Source organism: Chenopodium album, chromosome 2, assembly GCF_948465745.1.
Source record: "Chenopodium album chromosome 2, dcCheAlbu1.1, whole genome shotgun sequence".
NCBI lineage: Eukaryota > Viridiplantae > Streptophyta > Magnoliopsida > Caryophyllales > Amaranthaceae > Chenopodium > Chenopodium album.
Window position 1 is genome coordinate 39,876,802 of NC_137835.1, and position 12,585 is coordinate 39,889,386.

The 12,585-nt window shown below is 40.0% G+C and overlaps 1 non-coding gene across 1 annotated transcript; it reads left to right on the forward strand.

The window, feature by feature from the left end:
• The first annotated feature begins 9,358 nt into the window (after positions 1-9,358).
• On the forward strand, positions 9,359-9,462 carry LOC145606871 (small nucleolar RNA R71). Its single transcript, XR_014105453.1, has one exon. It is a non-coding gene; the product is annotated as a small nucleolar RNA R71 (small nucleolar RNA).
• The last annotated feature ends 3,123 nt before the right edge of the window (positions 9,463-12,585 follow it).

The window sequence follows — 12,585 nt, forward strand, 5'->3', positions numbered from 1 at the left end:
AACCTACTAGTCGACTCGAAATATGTCAAATCATAACTTGCATTGATAAACAACACTTTCACATTCATACAACTCTATGCACAAAGGTCGGAAGGTCTTTAAAGCTTGTAATGTAAGTCTAGGGTAAAGGGTAGGAATCATTTGGGAACAAGTGAGAGAAAATCTATGCTTAAAGGAGAAAATCCTAGTAAAACCCATGATCAAAATAAATAATGATCAACATCTCCTACACAACCTACTCTAACAAAAATCCACAAAATATACTCCAATCATAATAAACAATCCCAACACTTACAATTTCACTCATAAGATGTAATAATGAAGAAGTGGAGTGAATAAACAAACTATATTTTCCAAACTTGAATTTTTCATTGAAGCTCAATTTTTCCTCTTTTTGATCAACCTCCAACTAGAACATTTGAATATTTTTTTCTCTTTGTTTTTTTTTTCTTTTGAAGTTCACTTATTTTTCTTCACTTTTTTTTTTTCTTGAACTTCTCTTCTTTTTTTTCATAACTTCATGCTTTATTTTTTCAAGAAAATATAACTTTCAAACTCATCAAAAATAAACATGATCAAGAATAAAATAACTTCTCAAAACCAACCCAAATTGTGCAAATAATAAGCACACCACAAACTCCCTCACCTCACTCACTAATAGCTCCCCCAAGCCAAGGTTGGGACTAGTAACCAATGGGGCAAAATAGGTTTGTAATGTCGCTAATAAACAATAAAAAGTTAAGTCAACAACATGGGTAGCAAGAAGGGAACAAATGTATCTACAATCATCTGGAGGCTACCTAAAAGAATGAATGCCTTCGTCCTCCTCAATGTGCATAATAATGAATCATATAAACATTACTTATTGTTGCAAACCAGGACTCAAATTCATTGACATACCAGGAACTATCACACATTCCTAACCAAATCAACTAGTCAAGCACTATATTCACAAGTAGTTGGACAAAATAGACGCATGTTAAGGTTTTAAGGCAATCAAACATCAAATCATGATCAACTAATCCACAATGCTTATCATCATATACCAAGAATCAAACAATTTTCTCAAATTAGGGGCACAGGGAAGCATGATTCACAATTCATTAGAACGTATTTTTGGATTTTTTTTTTTATTTTTCAATTTTTTGTATTTTTCATATATAAGAAAGCAACAAAACTAACCTAGAAAGAAAATAAATCTAAACTAAGAAAACACACCAAAAAAAAAGAAAAGAGAAAAAGAACGATACCAAATCCAAAATCTCCCCCAAGCCAGAATTAGACAATGTCCTCATTGGCTCGGGAACTAGCCCAGCATAGCTAGCCATGATCATCCTTATCCATGAAGCCGAACCCAGCACCTGCACCACCTGCACCACCTGCACCAGAAGAGCTACCGCCAAAATAGTCAGCATGAAAACTCCCCCCCGCCGGTCCCTCAAAAGGAATGTCCTGGTCGTACCCATGGAAGGTAGAATAGTCAGTGTAAATACCATGGGCAGTGGGATCCCAATCGTATCCCTGGGGTGGAGGCTAAAACCAGTAAGGGTAAATAGCATCATTGGGAATGTTGCCACGATGAGCATAATCATCGTACATAGGGTAGAGAGCTTTACCCTGATTCCTCTCCAGGTACCCTAACCACTGGTCTATAGAGCCTACCATCCTCCTAAGGTCAGTGTGGGAATGCTCGATACGGCCTAAAGCCTGAACTATACTCTAAAGGTCCCAAACTGGGTCAAAGTCAACATGGGGGACTAAGTGAGACATGCGAGGTGGAGAAAAGGCTACTCGGGCTAAGGCTGAGGCTGGGGTGGTGGAACTGGTGGTGCTTGCCCCCTAGAGTTGGCAACTAAAAGGTCATATGTGTAAGATGCTTGCCCGGGGGGAAAGGCGGTCAAGTCAGGACTAGGTAGGGGAAAAATGGGCAAAGGCTGCTCGGTCCCAGTCCTAATACACCAGTGGGGTGTCTGCTCACTGTCCGGTTGTACCCACCCCAACTCCTCAAAATACCTAGCAGTCATATCGGTATCTGGTCCACAGTTGGTCACATGGTAGGGTCCACCCTCAACAAAACCGGCCTTTATCATTGCTATCTTAGTAATAAGGCCTCCTATACGAATGAGCATGCGAGATTGGGTACTGGCTGTGGCATGTCTGCTCAGATGGTGAATAGTATACCTACCTATGTTCAGTTTCCCAAACCCATACACATAGTGACCTATAACAGCTAGTTCGTTAGTTTGGGCGTTATGGGGCTCGTTCCTACCCAAAAAACACAAACCCGCAAATCTTTGCCAGATTTTTGGGATAGGGTGATGAATAGGTTTGATACTAGGATATTGGGGGTCGGGAGTAGGCAAACCAGTCAGAGCATAATAAATGTCACCCATTTTATATTCGGCATGCCATTGGTGTGGTAATTCAGAATTTAATTTAAACAATTTACAAAATTCCACATAAGTTAAACTAATATTCCTATTGTTCAACCTAAAATTTAAATTCGGTCCATTTCTACTATTTACAACTTTTAAAGAAGACAAGAATTCACAAGTCAATTGTATGCAGGATAATGCATATCAACGAATTTTCTCATGCCTATGTAATTTAAAAATCGTTTCACAAAATCATACAAACCATAAGATTCTAAAGTAGGGCGGTGTAACCACCGTGAAGGAATTACCTCACGCCCGACTAGGTGTGCTAGGCGCTCCTTTTGCTCCTGAAAAGCAATACGGATCGTCGGCCAGTATGGGAGTTGTAAATCCGGGTCATACTCCTCCCTCGAGCTAGAACTCCTACCGAAAATAGATCGAGCCCTCTTTGAATCCATGGTAAAATTGGGTATGAAAATTAATTTGAATGAAATTCGAAAATTTTGATATAGAAATGTAGAGGATGAAGAGAGGATTAATAATATGTAAAAAGTTTTGGATTTGGGTGAGAAATGGAGAAGAGAACTTACAGAGAAGGTAGAGGATTTAAGTTTTTTAGAGAGAGAAAGTTATAGAGGAAAGAGAGTGAAATGAGAAAAATACAAAGAAAGAAGAAGAAGAGGAGGGTCGGGTGCGTCGCGCCCAGTCGGGCGGGTGTTTGGTGGTCGGGAGATCTAAATTTCTAATTTTGATATGCTCTTGCGCCCGGTTAGGCGATTTAAATGCCTGATTTTCTTCAACTCTCGCACCCGGTCGGGCGCCCTTCGCCTGATCGTGCGATCTTATGCTGAATTTTTCATCTTTTCTCGTGCCCCGTCAGGCGAGATTCGCCCGATCTGGCGATCAAAGGTGTCCGTAAACGTCAATTTTCGCGCCCGGTCGGGCGAAAATACTCGATTTTTAAACCCAGCTCTCGCGCCCGGTCAGGCGAGCTTTGCCCGATCGGGCCCGAGGCTAATTGATGAATTTATTTTCTTTCTGCTTTTCTTCAATTTTTGGCTAACTCTTTTCCTTCAAAACTGTACAAAAATTCATAAAACTCATTAAATTCCCTCATCTCTCCTCACTTAAGAAAAAGAAAGAAAAACTAGCCTAAGAAGCATTTAAAAATACGGGTTGCCTCCCGCAAAGCGCTGGTTTATATAGGTCCCGCACGACCTTCTTACCAAGTATAAGAACTAAGACCCTTGGCCTACCGCTTGATCGGGCGGTTTTTCACCCGGTCGAGCGGTGTTTTGGCTACGACGCGGCTTCCTGACATGCATTGTGGGGCGCCAATTCACCTTATCTGGTGGATTCTCCTTGAATTGGATTGGGGGTTCTTCAATGCTACGCACTAAAGAACCTTCTTTGGTCGAGGGTAGCTTCAAATTATCATTTCATTTAACACTTGCAACTCGATCTGGCGGAACACACACCGTAGGCTGAATTTCCACAACTTGCTTGATTGATTCTACCCTTTCATCCTCAAAACCAAGACCGATAGTGTAGAGGGCTCTTTCTATTGCATCAACTTCCTTCTGCCATTTGTCTATCTCATCTGAAAGGTATGAAACACAAGATACCGCCTCCAAGGGATCTTTTTCAAGAGCTTGGGGCTTGTTAGAATAATTATCAACCACATTAACACTAAAACACTTCTCCTCTGTCATGGGGATTTTAGGGGTATTATTAAGATTAAAAATAATTTTATCCTCCCCTATCGATAGTGTTAATTTACCACTTCTCACATCTATGATTGATCCTGCAGTGTTAAGGAATGTTCTACACAAAATAAATGGGGTTTGCATATCCTCAGCCATATCAAGAACAACAAAATCAACAGGTATATAAAATTTTCCTACTCTAACGGGAACATCCTCTAAAACACCTAAGGGGTATTTGAAAGAACGGTCGACCATTTGTAGAGTAATATTAGTAGCTTTTAATTTACCCATATTCAACTTAGAACACACAGATAATGGCATAACACTAACGCTAGCACCCAAATCACACAATGCATTATCAATCATTCGATTGCCAATATGACAAGGGATAGAAAAGCTACCCGGATCTTTTAATTTAGGTGGAGATTTATTTTGAAGTACGGCACTACACTCTACAGTGAAAGCTACTATCTCTACCTCACTAATAGACCTTTTTCTTGTCAATATTTCATTCATAAATTTTGCATATGAAGGAATTTGTGTGATTAAGTAAGTGAAGGAAACTGTTACCTTCAAATGTTTTACCATCTCCAGGAACTTACCAAACTACTTATCCAAATTTGTTTTTAGTTGACGATTGGGGAATGGAAGTTTGATAATTGGCTTTGGAGAATTATTGCTCTTATCTGGAGTGGCCACCTTCTCTGGAGTCGTACCCTGCAATGTAGAATTAGATATATTAGTTCTATGCTTTAGCCCTGCAGAGCTATTAGCTACACTGTCTGGTTTAACGGAATCAAGATTAGCATTATTTATTAAAGTAGGTTCATCCTCTGGGCATAGGGGGGCCTTCATAGTTTGAACCACTCCTTAGAGTAATTGCATATACTTGATCCGTAGGCATGGTCGGCTGTGCTGGCAAAGCTCCTTGTTGGCGGGCTTGTAGAGTAGCGAAAAGTTGCGTAATTTGATTATCTACAATCTTATTGTGTGCTAGCATTGAATCAATTTGTGCATCTCTACTCTCCATGTGCTTCTGCATATTAACCAACATCGCTCTCATTTCTACCAAAGTAGGGTCGGAAGATGAGGAGGATTGTTGTGGTTGGTTTTTCTGGCCAGCATTGGGATGGTAATATTTTTGCTGCTGTTGTTGTGGCGCCTGTGGTTCTTGTGGTGGTGGATTTTGAACATTAGTGCTCCGGTAGAAAAGGTACGGATGATTCCGGTACCAAGGATTGTAGGTTTTGGAGTATGGGTTATTCTGCCTATAAGCTTGAAAGGCATTAACTTGCTCCACGGAACTCCTGTAATCTTGTTCCCAATGACCTATAATTCCACAATTTTCAAAGAAAGCCTCATTAGCATTATTATTAATTGCAGAATTATTAGCTACATTAGCAGTGCTAAGATTATCTAATTTCTGGCAGATAGAAGTTAATTGAGCTTGCAAAAAGGATACAGAGTCAATACTTTGCTTCCCCTTGTCAGCAAAGCCTCTAGGGTTCCCATATTGGGAATTATTTATCGCCATATCTATAATAACCTGACCTGCATCATCAACATTAAGATTCATAAATCTCCCACTAGCTGCAGAATCTAAAATTATTCTAGATGAATTTCCAATGCCATTGTAAAAGGCTTGGCCTAACTGCCATTGTGCTAAATTATGATGGGGGAGTTCTCTTTGTTGGTCCTTGAACCTCTCCCAAGCCTCATTAAAAGTTTCATCGGCTTCTTGGTCAAAGATCTGAACTGCACTCCGTAGTACGACTGTTCTCTCTGCAGGATAATACTTGTTATAAAAATTCAAAACAAGAGTTTCCCAGTCAGTTACACCAAGTGTAGTTCTATTTAAACCATTAAACCAAAATTAGCTTTTCTAGTTAAAGAGAAAGGAAAGAGAATCTCCCTGATTTGGTCTTGTGTGACCCCAGCTTGCCTGATGGTATTACAATATTGACAATAGTGTGCAATTTCTAATTGTACCCCATCAAGAGCCGGAGTGGGAGTGAGATGTGGAAAATCTGTAAGCTTTGGTTATGAGTAATCACTAAGCTTCTTTGGAGCCGTCATCTTTGATTCTGGATCTGATGATACCTCTGAATTGCTAGAACCAGTTGGATGATCTCGGTGATTATTATTATTACCATAATCCGCCAGGATTTGCTTGTAAAGATTTTTATGTCTATGGAAGGATCGTTCGATCTCAGGATCGAATGGACGTACTCTGATCTGGAACACCTGGGCATAAACAAAAAACTAAAAGCAAATATGAGACTTGCCTCAAAGAACTAGCGTTCTCTGAGAGAAAACTAAATAACCTAGACTACAAAAATAATCAGAAACAAAAATAAAACTGTTTTCCCGGCAACTACGCCAAATTTTGACAGGGTAAAGTCGTATCCCCTAATCAAAAGCAATTCCTAAATCCTCTAACTAATGTAGATAGGGAAGTAGGGTCGAATCCACAGAGAAACGAGTCAATCTACTCCTCGTTAACTAATATAATCTTGAATATGAAGTAACCAATATATAAATTTGAATATGAAACTAAACTACGAAGATTAAGAATAAGGAGAAAATAATATATAAAAGGATCTAGGGCATAGATTCACCAATAAATAATATTCAAGGGTAGAATATACTAATCATTTATCGATACATACATTAATCAGATCATAAAGGGCTTTCGCTACGTATTACAACCACATAATTAATTTACCAGTATTAAATCTCATCTTTCGAATCTCAACTTAACCATTTATAAATTAACCTGCCTATTTAAACTAGACCTAAACATTAATTCTCATCTGTCGAATCTCAAATTAATATTGTTAAACTCATGCATAAAAGATCTGCGCAAATCTAGTCACAGAGCATTATTTCAATCAATAGGAAATTAATCTAGCATTGACAATCAACAACAATAAATTACCACATTTTATTATTTATGGATCTCCATAAACCCTAGAAATAGAACTAGTCACACATAATTAAAACTAAACTAATCAAAGCAATAAAGAAAGACATGATCAAAATAATAAAGTAAACAACTAAGATTAAGAGAAGAGAAATCGTTACCAAAATAAATCTGGAATTAAGAATCAAGTTAAGAACAAAGTGTATGAGAGAGAGAAAACTAATCTAAAAGTTAAGTAGAGAGAGAAAATTTTTGAAAGAATTAAGAGAGAGTAAAGAAGTGTAAAAAAAGGTACTAAACTCGTTTTACGGAGAAGTATTTATACTCCGTACGAATCCTAAACTAAAACAATCTTAAACGGCGCTAATCGTCTCCTAACAATAACACGTGCTCGATCGGGCAAGCCACCGCCAATTGGGCGTGCCTTTTCTCTATCAGGTACGAATCTCACGCCCGACCGGGCGTGTTTTCGGGCGCCGACCTTCGCTTCCCTCGCCCGGCCGGGCGCGCCTCCGGGCGCCAGCCTCTTTGGCCGGGCGGCTCTCTTGGGCCACTAATTGGACTACAATTGGGCTGCATTTCTTCGGGCCAATCTAGGTTTCCTCTTTGGGTCTTGAATACTCGGTCCAAATGCCCCGGTATCACATATACCGAGCCCTAAATCACCGGTTCGACGGCTCTAACCAGCCCTGGGCTGTACAAACTGGTCGTGCTTCTCTAAATGCTCCAAAAGTGCAAATCCCTGCAAAAGTCAACCAAATTTACGAAAACACTAGAAAACACAAATTAGTAATAAAGTGGCTCTAAAGAGCCAAAGACACTACTACTTATGACCAAGGGACGGGGGTAAAATACTATATAAAATAGATACATCAAGCTTCACGTCCCAAAATCTAAAGAGCCAATTGAATTGTCTTCCTTGTAGGGATCATCACTATATTAAGTTTTTGAGCAATGGATAGAGGGATTAAACTAACACTTGCTCCAAGATCGGCTAAGGCGCGCCTAGCTTCCATGTTCCCAATTTTCATCGGCAAAGTGAAACTTCCCGGGTCTTTTTCCTTCTTGGGCATCTTATGTTGGACAAGAGCACTCACTTGATGTGGAAGGGTGATAAGCTCATCATTGATCTTCCTCTTGTTGGTGAGAATATCTTTGAGGAACTTGGAGTAAGATGGCATTTGTGTCGCAACTTCTAGAAAAGGGAGGTTCAAACGCAAATTCTTCATGACACTAAGAAATTTTGTAAACTTGTCATTCAACTTCCTCTCTGCTAGCCGAGCGGGAAAAGGAACCGGTCCATTAAGATTCCTAGCCTCACTAGGAATTGAAGTTGTCTTCTCATTGTCAAGCTTCTTCTTCTCCGAACCTCCTTCTATCTCATCATCCTTTTCTTTCTCACCTCCCTTGTTTTCATTCACACTCTCCTATCCTCCCTTCTTTTCCTCACTATCCCCTTCATTTGGCCCTTCATAGGAAGTTCCCGACCTCAATGTGACCTCCTTGCCTGTATCAAATTTTGGATTGTGAGATGGGTTAGGTTGTGGTTGTCCGGGTAGAGTGGATGGTGAATTGAAAGGAGTTCTCTCGGCCAATTGAGCTAGTTGTGAATCAACCATCTTTTTGTGAGCTCTTATCTCTTGCATTTGTTTCCCAAAAGATTGCATTTGCGCATGCATGGCTTGGAGGAGTTGAGTTTGAGTTAGCTCCGCTTGAGGTGCTTGTTCTTGATGATTTCTTTGAGGTGCATGGGTTTGATTGTTGTATTGGTTGTTCCTTGGATAGCTTCCTCTTGGGTTTTGGGGTTGAGATGGATGTGGATTTTGATATTGAGGGTTGGAATTATAGGAAGGTTGAGCTTGTTGGTTCCAGTGTTGAGGTTGAGGTCCAAACCTGGGTGGTGGTTGTCTCCAAGCCACTCCACCGTCGCTTCCTCTAAATCCCTCTTGCCTTGTGTTGTATGCCGCTACATGTTCGGGGCTTAAACCTCCACTAGGATGTATCATGGTTCGTTCCTCCACAATTTTGACAAGAGAAAGAGTTAACTTGAGAAGAGCTTGATCCACCACTTGAACTTGCATTCACGCTCGTGTTCAATTTTGAAAGCCCTTTTCTTAGTTGATCAATTCGATATTGTAATTGATTAATTTTCTCTAATTAATAAATACCACGTCTCTGTGGAGGGTTTCTTGTTCGGCCCCTCCAAGAGTAATTCCTTGCTACCTCTTCTATTGTGGCTTCAACTTGATTTTGAGGAATCTTGATTAATTGACCACCGGCCCCCGCATCCAAATTGGCTCTTGACATGGGCTCCAATCCGTCGTGAAAAAACCGCATGAGCAACCCTTAATTTTACTCATGGTGGGGACATGCTTGTACCAACTCCTTGAATCTCTCCCATGCTTCACCAAGACTTTCATCGGCATATTGCTTAAATGATGCAATTTTCCTTCTCATTTCGGCGGTCTTCTCCTCGGAGATAAAGCGCTTCAAGAACGCCTTTACCACCTCCCTCCATGTTGTGAGAGTGTTAGGCTTTACTTGCTTTAGCCATTTCTGTGCTCGTCCAGTGAGAGACTGCCAGAAAAGGTGCATACGAATGTAGTCTTGACTCACTTCATTGGTTTGCATCGTTGCGCACAATTCAAGGAATCGGTCCAAATGTACAATAGGCTCCTCACTTGCACTTCTGGAAAATTGCTCCGATTGGACCATTCGAGTATATTGTGGATGGATTGAGAAGTTGGTTTCCGTGACGGGTAGCAAAATCCCTCCCGTGAGCTCATAATCCCCCGGATTTCCGAAATCACGAAACAAAACATCATTCTCTTGTCCCGCCTTTGATTCGCGTGGTGAACTTGAAGAGTAAGTATCACTCTCACTATCAACTATATCACCAAAACCTCTTCCCTCGTCTTGATAAAGCCTACGGACTTGTCTCAAGGTTTGGTTGATTTCGTGGTCAATTTGATGCGAGGGTGCTCCTTGAGACCTCCTAAGCATTCACCAAAGCTAAGCAAACAATTAGCAATGACAAGGATGGTAAAACAAAAAACAAAAAGAAAAAAAGGTAAAATGACTCTAACAAAAGTAATAATAGACGCTAAACAAGCCGCTTCCCCGGCAACGGCGCCAAAATTTGATCACGGGTTAGATAGGTCGTTAAGCTACTACCCTAACCAAATTAATCATTTATAATACCTAAACCTACACTAAACTAGTTAGTGGCAAGTAAAGGGTCGAACCACTAGGGAAGCACGCTAATTCAACATCAAATATCACTAATGCAAGAGTGAAAAGGGGATTGTTTTTGTTTGTTTTGTTGAGTAAGAACACTAAAACTACAAACAAGCAAGAAAATGATGATTAAAATCAATAGAAAATGACGCTAGGGGTACGGGGGTGTCCAATATGATTAGAATAAGGAGAATAATGGTGATTATCATGAAACATATGCCAAAGAACACAAGATTCTACCTAAACAATTTATTCTCATGTAGTAGTATAGGCAAATCAATGAAAGAGGTCTACACTAATAAGGATCATTATAATGCAGCCTATTAGTTACAATCAAATCAAGAGAATAAAGAAGCACAATCCATAAAAACTCCACTTTAATAACTCATTCTCATGCAATCATTAAAATAGAGATGATCCAAATCTAGCTCATATCAATTTCATGCATTTAAACTAGAAAACATCAAATAGAGTGCAACAATAATCCCAAGCTAATAAAAATTTTGTCATTCATCAATATATGGCATAAGTTCAATCCAACCATCATCATTTATCCAATATCAAATCATATCTTCAACCCCCTTCCCCTAGCTTAAATTTTTACCTAGAGAAGGGAGATTAAACATAATATCAAAACTAGAAATAAACTCAAGAAACTCAAAACAAATCATGATTAAAATCAATGAAATGAATAACAACTAGATAAGCTAATAAGATTGGCAAGAAAAAGTAACAATAAAACAAATAAATAATACTAAAGGAAAGGAGAAGAGATTACTAAAGAAAGGATTAATGAAAGATGAAAACTTGGATTCTTGCTTGATTGATGGAAGATTAAAACTTGAGCAAATTTAAATACAATAAAGGATGCTTGAATAACAATCTATTTTTTCTCTCTAGATTAGGCTAATGTTCTATGGAATTAGTACTGAGTCCCCTCTATTACAAAGAGTCCCGCCTTTACATATGTGGCTCCCCCAAAAGAAAGAAACTTGGACAACAAGGTGCAAAGAAATCAGAAACCAAGCCGTGCGCGCCCACACACGACATATGCGCGCCCGCGTAGTAGGTGTGTGCGCCCTCTCAGCATAGTGCGCGGCCGCAACTTTGAGGATACGGGGAAATCAAGCGCGCCCGCACAGTAGGCCTGCGCGCCCGCGCATTAGGTCGCGCGCTCGGATAGAAGCCGCACAACAAGTCATGCAAACTCTTTTGTCAGGCTCTCTTTCTTCAGCCTGGCTGCGCGGGTTCTGACAGGGTTGCGCGCCCGCACAGCCAAGGGTGCGCGCCCGCAGTGCAGCCCGCACATAACAGTTTGCTTGGCTTCTTGATATCCTATTTCTTTCGGCACATAAAACCTACAAAACAAAAGCATGGAAATCAAAATAAAAATAAAGTGAGAAGACTAAGAAAAGGGAAGATAAAGGAGAAAAGAAAAGAGGAAGCAAAACTAAGTAAAAATGCTTAGAAAAAAGGCCAAACAAGTGCAAATGAGGGGAGAATCCTTAGAGAAAAAGGATAAAAGAGTGGCATAAATGCCACTCATCACTAATACCCCTGATGTTGAGCTAGTGAAGTTTAAATCTATAACGAATATACCTAATTCAGAAGAAATGGTTTCGTTCTTCTTATCTTCCTTGAATTGGAGGCAATCTCTTTTCCAATGTCCCTTATTCTTACAGTAGAAGCATTCGAAATTAGATTTAGAAGATGCTACCTTATTTTACTTGTTGTCCTTGGTAGCTTTCGGCTTAGGCGCAAAGTTTTCCTCAGCTTGAAGCCTTTCTTCTTCTTCCCCGTGCTCTTGAACGGCTTGCCCTTTTTTACCATGAGCATATCATGTTTTTCCTCATCCTTGAGCGTTTTCTCGGCTTGCTTCAACATACCATGAAGCTCAGTGAGGGTTTTCTCCATGATGTGTATATTATAGTTCATCTTTAACTGATCATAGCCTTTGTGCAGCGAGTGGAGAATGACGTCAATTGCAATCTCGGTTGAATACCTTGCATCAAGACTTCCCATATTTTCAAATAATCCTATCATTTTGAGAACATGTGGGCTGACTGACTTTCCTTTCTTGAGCTTGCTCTCAAGGATCTGTCTGTGGGTTTCAAACCTCTTAGTTTGGGCCTGCTCTTGCAACATATTCTGCAGCTCAAAAATAATCTCAAAAGCCGTCTCTTTCTCAAAGAAAGTCTTTTGAATCTCGGGAGACATTGTGGCCAACATGATGCATTTGATATTCCGATTGACACTTTGCCATCGGTTTAGGGAACCCTAAGTCACCTCCTCATTAGGAGCGTCGGGCATCTCCTCATCAATGACTTATTCCTTTTGATCTTGC